The 12,167-nt window shown below is 46.3% G+C and overlaps 1 protein-coding gene across 1 annotated transcript in view; it reads left to right on the top strand.

Annotated features, from left to right (window-relative positions):
- The first annotated feature begins 10,058 nt into the window (after positions 1-10,058).
- The window catches only part of PLD1 (phospholipase D1), a 64,529-nt gene continuing 62,420 nt past the window's right edge, over positions 10,059-12,167 (top strand). Inside the window, exon 1 of the mRNA XM_061374817.1 lies at positions 10,059-10,221. The gene's annotated coding sequence lies outside the window, so the exon portion shown is untranslated. The remainder of the gene's footprint in view (positions 10,222-12,167) is intronic.

Below are 12,167 nucleotides of genomic sequence, written 5' to 3' on the forward strand. Positions count from 1 at the left end.
AAATAAAATGATTGCATAGCCTCCGCCGGGTTCTGTATATAAGGTTTTCTGTTTCCTCAGTTGTTACGGGTTTTGCTTTCTTTCACTTGTTCTTCCTCTTTTAGTTTTGATCCTATGACAGACTTGGGTTTTACATGTTTTACTGTGCAAAATGACTGGGATTCTGGATAAAAAAAAAGACGAATAGAGAATTATGCTACTGGTTTCAGTGGAGGGCTTGAGCAAACTGAGAGCAGAGTACTGAGGAACTGGGACTGAGGGCAGCTTTGAGTTTAGTCTAAACTCTGGAAAGGCAGCACAGAGCATTTTTATTGCCTTTTGTAGGTGTGTTTGTCAAAGAGTGAAATAACTTTTTGGAGACTAGCTCTATGCTTCCTGATGGATTTATGAGGGAAAATAAACTTGTGTGCATGTCTTCTGTTGGACTGTGGCATCTGCTCCAGCCTGCGCTTTCTTATTGTGTATGTGCTGTGCGGTGTTGTGGGGTGTCTGGTCCTTCTCTGAGGACCTTGCTGGTCACCTCATGCCACTACATTCAGCTGTACCGGCTGCTGCTCCTTCTGCCTTCCCTGCAGAGCCTGTGGATTTCTCCAGCTCATGGTGTCTCGAAACTTTCATGACTCATTCAACCCCATTTTTTTCCTGTTGTGATCCACCCAAAATCCACAACATGAAAATCCTCTTTCCTCAGGCTGCCAGGGAGATGGTGTGTGCAGCATCGCACAGGAGACAGGGCAGTGGCAGCAGAGGACAGAGCCATCTGGCTGTGAAGCTGCATGGCCCCAGCACAGGGACTTAAGAGGAAGCACTCACTACTGAGCACGTTAAGCAGCAAAGTCCGAAAGCTCCAGCTTGGCACTGGCTCCTCTTCTCTGGAGCACTGAACAAACTCCTCTGAGTCATTTTCTGATTTACATGAGTCAGAAGCTGGGGAGACACTAATGCAATAATAATCATGGTAAAACAATGGCTCTCTGTTGCCAGGAAGATGGGAGTGAAATGGTGTAAGATCATAGAATCATAGAATTATAGAATAGTTAGGGTTGGAAAGGACCTTAAGATCATCAAGTTCCAACCTCGCTCTAAACCATATTACCCAAGGCCTCGTCCAACCTAGCCTTGAACACTGCCAGGGATGAAGCATTCACAATCTCCCTGGACAACCCATTCCAGTGCCTCACCACCCTAACAGGAAAGAATTTCCTCCTTATATCCAACCTAAACTTCCCCTGTTTAAGTTTTAACCCATTACCCCTTGTCCTACCACTACAGTCCCTAATGAAGAGTCCATCCCCAGCATCCCTATAGGCCCCCTTCAGATACTGGAAGGCTACTATGAGGTCTCCATGCAGCCTTCTCTTCTCCAGGCTGAACAGCCCCAACTTTCTCAGCCTATCTTCATACGGGAGGTGCTCCAGTCCCCTGATCATCCTTGTGGCCCTCCTCTGGACTTGTTCCAACAGATCCATGTCCTTTTTATGTTGAGGACACCAGAACTGTACACAATACTCCAAGTGAGGTCTCACAAGAGCAGAGTAGAGGGGCAGGATCACCTCCTTTGACCTGCTGGTCACACTCCTTTTGATGCAGCCCACGATACGGTTGTCTTTCTGGGCTGTGAGCTCACACTGAAGCTGGCTCATGTTCATTTTCTCATCGACCAACACCCCCAAGTCCTTCTCCGCAGAGCTGCTCTGAATCTCTTCTCTGCCCAGCCTGTAGCTGTGCCTGGGATTGCCCTGACCCAGGTGTAGGACCTTGCACTTGGCATGGTTAAACTTCATAAGGCTGGCATCAGCCCACCTCACAAAGCGTGTCAAGGTCCCTCTGGATGGCATTCCTTCCCTCCAGCGTATCAACTGATGTATTAAGCCATTTTTCTAATGAAGTTGTGAACAGAAAAGGTTTGAAACTTAGAACAGAGCTCAGATAAAAAGTAAAACAAGTAAAAGCAGCGCATTACTAGCTGCTGTGGGAGAAGTGAGTGTCTCAGCAGGACTGTAGGTGGATTCAGAGCACTTAAGATCAGAAGCAGTAACTGCCTTATCTTGCCTGACCATCTATCTACCAGATGCGGTTGCAGTTTGGCTGGATATTTTTAAGTATGGATGCCAGAATAAACCATTCTGATCATCTGGTCTGACCTGCAGTGTCAGGCAACCCACAGGATTTTTAGTTTCCTTGAACAAGTGTAGCCTTTGGAAGGAAAAAAAACCCTCCAGTATTGAATAAAGGTATTTTTGATTATGATTCTACTTCATGACAGACTGTTTCACTTGCTGGGTTTGTGTCAAATCCAGCTTTGTCTGGTTCAGATTCTGTCATTCAGGTGACATCCAAGAAAGCAATCTCACTTCACAACAATAACTTTTCAATAACACAAACAAGGATCCGAGGAACCAAGAATATAGCGTATTGATTGCAAATGTGTGCAAAAAGGCTGATTCATGTGATCGTTAAAAATTGAAGGGATGAGCTTATTTTGATCATTTTAGCAGTGTGAGTGAACAAAGCCAAGAGTTTAAATGAAAATATTCAGAACTAATACTACCAGTAGCTACAGAGACATGCAAGACTGACAGAGCTGGTTTGGATGCAGAGTGTTAATTGGAATACACAGAGCTAGCAGCAGGGAAAAATGATAATATGGAGAGAAATACACTATTTTTAAAAATGCACCTATAAAGAGATATGTGTACTATACAGAGAGATATTTTTTAGTGCCCTCTGCATGTGGGATCATAAGCACTTAGAACAGCAATAAAGATAAAATGGTGTTTAACAAAGCTAACAAGGAAAAGAAACTCAGGAGAAACAGCATGGAACATTGTGAAAGAAGCAAACAATGGCTCAGAGGATGAGATTTTTGCATCTACTTAATTAAACAGAGGGGAGAAGGAAAATAAAGTGGGAGGGTTGGAGCAGTGCCGGATCCAGAGACACAAGAGCAACAGAGTTGATGCTACGATGAGTAGCAGAAGGTATCTCAGCACCATGCAAGAAAAGCAAGTGAGATTTACACTAGATAAAACCAAATTAACATTATGCAATGACTAGCACACTTCCTATCCCCCCCCTTGAAGCCTACTTTAAAAATAAAACATTAGGAGGAACTTCAACTCAGAAACTGTTGCTTTTGATTTAAACAAGTGAACATGTGCACCTAGAGATATAAAACCAGGTGAAAATCATTCAGAGAATAGACACATAAGCAGAACATTATTATGTCCAGGACATATTTATCCAGAAGATAAATAACTTATACCAAAATTGGAAAAAGTAGAGTCACTTGAGTTACAGCATGCCTGCCTAGCCCTGCAATGAGTAAAACACTTGTTGCAGAAGCATCAACCAGACTCACCTCTGACTGCTGCATCCTCAGCTGGGCTGAATCATGGGTATAAATGCCCACAAAGGGCTTGTTTTGGGAGAAGGGTGGTGGTGCTTTCCTGGTTGAAGGGGTGGAGAGGGTTGCAGGAAGTCTGGAGACTTTATTGGAATGAATTCTGGATATGAGCAATCAGCTCAGATGTTGGCAGGAGGAAGGGCTGGCTGAGACCTGGAAGTTGTTTCTGGGGAAGAAATGTGATGATGGGTGGCAAAAGGGGAAGGAGGTGCTGGCTGCATGACAATGGCGCTGCAAGCTGGGGTGGCCTGTGAGTATCTGCTGGGGGAGCCAGGCCAATGGAGCAAGCATGGGCTGTGTGTGGGATGGGAGACATGCTGTGCCCCATGCAGAACTCGGGGGTTAAGTACAGCCCCAGGAGAGGCTCCCTGATGCCAAGCTGTTAATTTATGTTTGGGAAGTGCTAAACAAGTCAGGGGACCTGAGCAGCCTGAGGGTGTGAACTGGTGGCAGCTCTGGGGACCCAGGCTCTGTGGAGGAGCCTTGGTGTGGTATAGCATGAGGGGTGTGGGGGTGATGGCTGCCAGAGCTGACGGTTGCCTTTAAGGGTCAGGGAAGAACTAGAGAGCTGAAGAGGCATTAGACAAACTTGCAGCAGGCTGTGAGGGTGCACAGGGCTGTTTGCTGCTCTCTCGAGGACAGAAATGTCACTGTGGGGACAGTCAGCAGCGGTTTCTTTGGCTGAGGAGATGGTGACAAGATCCTGTTAAATGTGCAAAATTCTGAGATGCCTAATGGTGGAAAGCACAGCCCTGTCCCCTGGAGACATGCATCAGGGTGGTACCACGCACCCGAGGTGCTGGTGGTGCATAGATGCACAGCAATGCAGGAAGCCTGTGCAAGAGGGGAGATGTCCAAAGCCCTCCATTATCGGGAAGATAAAGATCTTTCAGGCTTATGCTAAGATGACTTATTTCCTCAAGGAAAATCCTGCATCCGAAAGTAATCTGCAAGAAGGTGCCTTGAGATTTTTTTCTGAGAGAGGTATTGTTCCCCCATGATAACAGCAGGAAAAGCCCCCAGTGAGCATCCCACAGCTCAGTGAGCAGGGTACGTCTGGTGCAGGCTGAGTCACGGGAACAGACAGTTTTGACATTGCTAGAAAAAAACCCAACATAATGCTGCATACCAATAGCTGTCACAGGAAAGACTCACTCCTTTCAGCAGCCTGGTGCTGCAAAATACACTTTAGACAAGACAGAGGTCTGTTCACAGGAGTTTGAATGACTTGTTCTTAGCTATTGACAAGCTTGAGCTGGCAAAACAGGCTCTTCTTTCTTCTCCATAAGCATTCACAGAAGGGTTTGGGTTGGAAGGGACCTTAAAGATCATCTAGTTCTGATCACCCTGCCATGGGCAGGGCAACCTTCACTAGACCAGGTTGCTCAAAGCCCCATCCAGCCTGGCCTTGAACATTGCCAGGGATGGGGCAGCCACAGTTCCTCTGGGCAACCTGTGTCAGTGCCTCACCACCCTCACAGGGAAGAATGTATTCTGATAAAGAGTCAATGGAATATAATAAGTTCTTACCAAAGTAAATTTGTTTAATTTTGTTCCTAGACAACAGTGACAAAGGGTTGCTGCATCAAATGTCTCACAGTGACAGAGTTTGAGTAAGGAGAGGAAACGAAATCCTGTTTCTGAAAGGGGAGAGAAAGTGAGGCTTTGTGAATGAAGAACAGATCTGGAAGGTGCTGCTTCTTTTCTCTGTGTTCAAATATCAATGCAGGGAATAAGTGGAAGCTGTAGAGGGCACTAGGGGTCACCACTGCCTTATCTATGTCATCTGGATGTACTTCTGAAGTAAGGTAAACAGCACACTAGAAACCAAACCCAGGCTAATTTTTTTGGTTGGTTGGTTGGTTGGTTAGGGGGGTTCTGCAGGCCAGACACCTTGCATTTTATTTCTTTATTTTCTCCCCCTGCCTGCCTTCTGTTTGCCTCTCCCTTAAAAACAACCCCCAGGAAAGCCTGTAGAATGCAGCCAGAGAGGATGCTCTGGAAACAGGGAGTTGTATCAAAATTCCCTCTGTGCAGCTCCGATTTATTTAGAGCAAGGGTTAGGCAAACCTCAAACACCAAGTAAGTCAGGCAGAATCACATAACAGCCTTGGCATGTTTCTGCAAGTACCACAGAGCAAACTGATTACTGTAATGAATAGCACCCTTGTAGTCCAGAGAGTAACTCCTGATACGCTTTGCTCTGCCTGGCCAACAATCCCGTGTCTGAAGATCTTTCTCACCCCCTACTCTTCCCCCAGCCAGATAAGTATCCTTGGCTTCTCATGAAACTGCATCTGATACTTGCATTAAGAGGCGGATTGGGTATCTGGGTTGTGAAGAGAATTGTAAATCCTCTTTTCTGAGTCTTTTTCTGACCTCGTGTCTAGGAAGTAACCATTGGTGTGGGCAGAATCTATTGTCTCAGTGTTGGAATAGTGCATTTTAAGGTGGGATGAAAGGTATCTAAGGAGAAAAAGTATTTCTTTACCAAGGCAGATAATTTGTCTTGAGACAGACAGGCTTTCAGGCATACAAGACCTGATGAGGAGGTTGCACTCCCTGACAGCCTGCTTTTTTACTTACAGTAGTTGATCTTGCAAGACATGGATTCCCTTTTCTCCACAGATAACGTATGGTAAATTGGGTTGGTTTTTTTTGTTGCATGATATTGCAGAAGTTTAAAAGTTTATGTGAACTCGAAACCTAACTGCACCACTTCTTGAAAGAAATAGCTGCCAGTTGCTTTGAAATTGTAAAGACAGCACTTCTGTCTTGGAAAACCCCTTGCTTGCAATGCCCTGGAGACAGGGACAGTTCTGGAGAAGTTTCCTCATAACCATGCCCCACTTGTATACCCCTTCCTGAGCATCAGTTGTAGTTCCCTTGGGATGACAAGCTGGGATCAGACGGCATTTAACCTGATGTGTCACACGAGAGAATGAAACAACGGATATGTATTCTTTGATCACCACAGTAATGATCAAGCTGCTTGGACTGTGTTACTGTACAGGCTGTTTCCGGAGACGTGTGAGGGCAAATCTGGACTTGTAGCCAAACCTATGCTTGGGGCTAGTGTAAGCACACAGCTGCCTGTGCCGCTCCAGGCTTGGCCATCGGCTGCACATAAGCTCAGTTAGTTCAGTGTCAGCTCAGGTATATGTGGGCTGCAGTCACGCTATCATCCAAAGGTGGGGGAGTTCTCTGGTCCGTATTTTAGGATTTTATATAACATCCAGCTTATATAAGCCTTTGTCTGTTAACAAAATGGGTGGAGCATGTCTTGCTTGGATTCCTCAGTAAAGAAACGCTTGTCACTTACTCAAGTGCTCATTACATACTTCCAGAATGTTTTAGTTAGTTTCTTTCCTGTTGCTAATAATAACAACTTGGCAACCTGTTATGGACAAATGATAAAATGTGTAATTAACTATTTCATGGACTGTGTCTTAGAATACATTAAAAACAGCTCTGTTGAGGGGAAAATGAGGCATATCCCAAACCCTGGCCCTGGGTTGCATCTTGCTTTCTTCTTGCTCCTGCCTGGCAGGAGACAGTTTAGGGGTGCTGCTAGGGATGGAAGGATGGTTTGGCCTTGCCAGGATTGCTTGGCTTTTAGGACATGCATGGGTACCAGCATTAGTAGCAAAACGCTTGTCTTCCGCACAGCCAGGGTTGCACCCAGCATTGTTTCCCAGGCAGAGTGAAAGGGGAAGGGGGCAGCAGCACTGAGCACCCTGTGGGCCAGTGTCCCCATCCCAAAGCCTTTCCAGATGCAGATTTCACTTCTCCAGCAGGTAAAGGTGGGTTATATCTTGCTGTGTGGGAATGGTAATGCGTTAAAAGCTGTCAGGTGCCCAGATCCTGTCGTAGTGAGGAGCATGTGAATTGTTTTCAGATGGACTTGTTGAGCTCACTCAAACCTGGCATTCATGTTACTGTAGGGCTTTAAATAGAAAGGCAGCGTGTGTCTTAGCTTAACACCATAAGGAGACGGTTTGCACTCTCTCCTTCCTCCCGGTACTGTGCTTCATATACTGACGTGCTTGGCATTGCTCTAAGTTTTGTGAATTGCTGCAAAAAGATCCTTTCATTTTTCCCCCTTTTGTTTTCTTAAAGCTGTACAGAGCCCTGCAGCAGCGCGCTGCATGGGGCAGCTGCCACACGGTGGCATACAGGTATCTGCACAATGATGTGCCATGAGGAAATGGGTGGGAGGGTTTGGGTTTGGGTGTTTCCTGCCAAAAAGCAAGTTTTCGAAAAAAAGAAATTATGTATTCTTTTATCTCGGAGGCCCGTTTCTGTCCCCTGATGCTCCTAAGGGGCGACAGAGCTCAGAGATGCACTGTTGCAGGGAAGATGAAGCTAGAAATGGAGTCTCATGTTTCATTCCATGCATATGTTGTTTGGGGTGGGTTGTTTTGTTTTTTTTTTAGCTTTTCATTTACCAATTTAATTCACCACACCCCATCGAGAAAAGTAAAACCCCCACCCAATCAAACCCAAACAGAGAGAGCTTTGTTTTTGTTTCCATGGGAATTCTGAGAGAGGGGGAGGGTGCGAAAGAAAACTGAGATGTTCTGGCCAAACCCAGTAAGGTTCGGATTGTGAGCAGCCCTCCCCCTTCCCCCCGCCGTCTTGTAGCAGCTAAAGCCCAGAGGTCTTCAGTTAGTGCAGTGCAGGTGGGGAGGTCTGGGATGGGGCTGCAGCAGCTGCTGTGTCCTGGGGAGCATTAACTGTGCTGTGGCGCTGCACCGGGAAAAGCAATCTGGGTGGGAACAGACATGACTACAACTCCCAGGAGGCACCGAGCCCAAGCGAGGGTGTCATGTTTGAGTGTATTTCATCAAAACTTCCTGTGCCTCTTCCTCCAAAGTTAGGAGGACAGTTGTGGTCGTTGAAGAAAGAAGTATTTCGCAATATGATGTCTACAAACGTGAATGTGCAGTATTTGAATACTGGTCTTAAGGGACAAAACAAGGAAACCCACTTTTTTGTGCATGCATGTGGTTTAATGCCAATTGACCCACTTTAGGTCATCTCTGGGTTGCTCCATCCTTGGCAGCATCACCAGTGGCTGCCCTGGCATCAGCCCGTGGAGTTTTCTTGGGGTGTCTGGTGCACACATCCACGGGGCCCCACTGCCTGCTGTGGGTGTTACGGTCTTTGGCAGTGAGAGGTAAGCACTATTTTGCCACATCCCTCTGTGTAGCTTATGGGGCCTTTTCTCATGGCACAGCTCTGAGATAGCTACAGCAAACACACTTCCAGTTCCTAGTCAGGTATACAGAGTACCACAGTCCTATTGTCCTAAAAAGCTTCAGAGTCATGTTGTACAGGGCAAGTGAATGACAACTTGAAAACCTGGCAGAGGAGCAGTAGACCCACCATCACTTGAAGACCCTTTGCCCTGCAGCAGTATGGCTTCAGCAGAGGCTGGGGACAGGGTGCCAGAGCAGGAGGCACAGTGGTGGGGCTTGGCCTCATGCAGTGCCAAAGCCAGCCATCATCTCACTGCCATGTGATGGAGCCAATTCCTTCATCCCTCCCCTGGGGCTCTGCAGGCTCTTTCCCAGTGCAGTGATAAACTACTCTGCAGTTTTCCCCCTAGTTTCCCTCTGATCCCCATGGCTTTCCAGAGGCATGAGCATCAGCATCATTCACGCTTGGGGCCAGGGAGTGTCTGTGCGGCTAAAGGGGAAATACAAGGAGGAAGAAGGTCCTGCGTGTTGTCTGCAGGCATGAGGAACAAGCATAAAAGTGCTCAGTTGAAGCAATTAATGGTTTGGTTGGTTGGTTTTGCTGACACTTCACCTAACAATAATGTGTTGATTGCTTGAGAACAATGTCAACTGAAGTGCAGCAGTTCAGCAGTACTGGGCTGGGGGATATAGCCTGTTATTTGTAACACTGTAAATAACACAGTGCTGGAGTTTATACTAGTGTAGTTGTGCTCATTTTACAAGGGAAAAGCACCCTGGTGAGAAAAATCCTGTAGGCAAACCCCTGTACTTAGATGACATCCATGTCCAGTATGTTGGACAGATCCCTGTTATGGCTCTGCTGAAACCGCTGAGGGCTCTCCTGCACTCCAGCCCATGGGCAAAACTGTGTTTTGCTGTTGAATGAAAGGGAAGAGTGCTTTCTGGGTGCATGAAAATGGTTTGAGAGGCTTGGAGAAGTTGATGGCTTCCTTGTGCAATCACATACTGTCTACTGCCCGCTCTGAGGCTGTAGTTTGGCATTTCTCTAGTGTCTAGCAGCTGCTGTCCCTATGCTCCCCACCTTTCCCCCTCTTTGTGATGCCAAAAGGTGACCAAGATTGAGGATGAGGTCTTTATTTTAAAAAACCCCAAACAAACCCTTTTTCTTTTCCTGGTTTACCTTTCAGCTGGCGGATTGGGTTAGGTGTACAGCAATATAGGCTTACTCCTGAAAAAGCCCTTCTGCAGATGTCTCTTCATGCCTCATATATCTCACTTTTGGGCAGCTCATTAGGCATGGCAATGAAAAATTTAAAGAGAAGAAAAACCATGAATGAAGTGCAACCAAATAATAATGCAAAAAGATTCCTAATATTAGCACCTTGGTTTTACAGACTGCAGCAACAGCGATCCCTGTGTGACTGCCATGCAGTGGGCTCTTTGCTCTAGCATCTCTTGTTAAGTAAGAAAAGCTCACACCCCTGTGGCAGCAGTGTGTCCTCCGAGGGATGTGCAGAAGTTCCTGAAGACTGAAAAGCAGGTGGGAATAGAGAACCAAGGAAACCCCTGACAGACAATACCGTTTCTTCAGAGCTCAAGATATTTCTGAAGGTATGTGCCAAGTATCCGCTTTACTAATTGCCCCTGGGACAGGGAAGGTTATGGGAATTGTAGCAAATCACTATCGAACACAAGCACAGCTGCAGCTCTCCTGGAAGAGGTGAAGATTGTGAGTGGAGAACCTGCTCTGTCATGGTCCTTGGGAGAGTGGAGCTGTGCTACAGAGAGGCCAAAATGCTCACGGAGAGCGTCTGCTCTCTTCTGCTACTGGTCTAGCCCTGCTCACAGCAGCTGCCAATCAACCTAGCAGCAGAGAAATTAAGTATGCATAAACTGAACTAAGGTTTATGGATTTGTAAAGATTTGCCAGAATTAGGCCAGCCATAGGTGACAAGCACTGATATGAGCACTGGGCAGGTGGGCAGGGGATTGTCTGTGGAGAGAGTTTTTCTTCTCTGCATCTGAGATTTTCCCTCTCTGCACCAGTGTGTGCTGCGAGGTGTGGAGAGATGGGAGACAATGGATATCCCCTGCAGCCCACTGGCTTCCTGCACGAGTCAGCTGTGGGGTTAGCAATGGTGAGGCTGGAGGAAACAGCAGAGATGACGGATGCTTCCTGTGCCATCCCTCCACTGATTCCCATGCCATATGTTGGCATTATCATGAAACCTCTCTGCAGTGTGGGGTGAAGTGTCCTTGAGCATGACTTTGACTGCTCTTTGGGGTGGAAAGGTGGTGTCATATAGGGTGACTTTCCATATTTCCCATTGCCCCTATTCTTTGCTGCAGAGTTCCACACCTGTTGTTTTGTTCTGTCATGGCACTGAGTATTACAGGTATCTGGCTGGATTTTTCCTTGCTCAGTATGGCCAGCACTGGTGAGCCACCTTGACTCAGCTCTCTACAGCTGCTGAGTGCAGCAGTGTTTGAGCTCATCACCATGAGCTGAAGGAAGCCGTATTGCAATGCTGTTGGGAACCACCTTAGATTTCTGAGCTTGATTTTACACGTGAAGCACATCACTCACACTGGTTTTAGTAGGCTGTTTGTAAGCCAAGTCATAGTAAACCCAGTGTAAATGAGCTGAACTAATGTGCTGTAGGTGTGCCCATACACTAAGCAGGTTCTGTTCTGGTAGAGAATGTGGAGATGCTTCAGTATTGCACTGCCAGAATAGAGAGGAGGAGAGTCTCTCTGCATTTGCAGTGACCAGATTTGGGTTATTTATCACATTTGAGGACCATGCTTCTGTTTCTTGCTATTAAAAAAAAAAAAAAAAAGGAAAAAAAAAAGGGAAAAAAATCCTATAGGGAAGAAAGATGTCATAAAAGCCATATTGAAATCCTGCTGTAGGGACAGAAGTGGGAGCACTGAATTCACCGGAAAAAGTCACCCAGACATCCCCTGCACAGCTGCAGGTGGAAGCTGTAGTACTGCAGACAGGTTTCAGGCATTTTACCAGCACACCAGTATGCAAGACTGTGTTAGAGCTGTGTAGTCTACGGAGGAATTTTGCTTCTCCGCTTGTCAGTTCAATGCTTCTGTAAGCATAAAAATTTCCTCTCTGTCTCACTACAAAAAAAATCTGCTTCTTTGCATATTAAAAAGGGAGTATGGGAAGTAACATGAAAAATATGGCATATGCAGGCAAGCACTGTTCAGATGCAGACAATATGTGACCGTAATTATTAGGTTGTCTTATGCTAAAAATAACGTTGCAAATGCACTTAATTCATCATTAATTTGCACTGACTTTTTCATTTGTTCCCCTCGCTGAGTGTGATTCTTGGTGGCGGGCAGGGAAACTGATTTCTCCTTGCTGAAGTCGCTGGGCTTCAGTGAGAAGGGCATAGACCGTGCTCCCCGTGAGAGCTGCATTTCCACGAGGAAATCACTTTGAGCCCCTGTCCCTGCAGGGATAGAAAGTTGAAACAAAACGAAAAAAAAACCAAAACAAACAAACCAAACCCCACAGACTTTCTCTTCGGCGTTAATGG

Source organism: Neopsephotus bourkii, unplaced genomic scaffold, assembly GCF_033783945.1.
Source record: "Neopsephotus bourkii isolate Nb327-2 ecotype Australia unplaced genomic scaffold, CSIRO-AGI_Nbou_v1 NB_1654, whole genome shotgun sequence".
Classification (NCBI taxonomy): Eukaryota; Metazoa; Chordata; class Aves; order Psittaciformes; family Psittacidae; genus Neopsephotus; species Neopsephotus bourkii.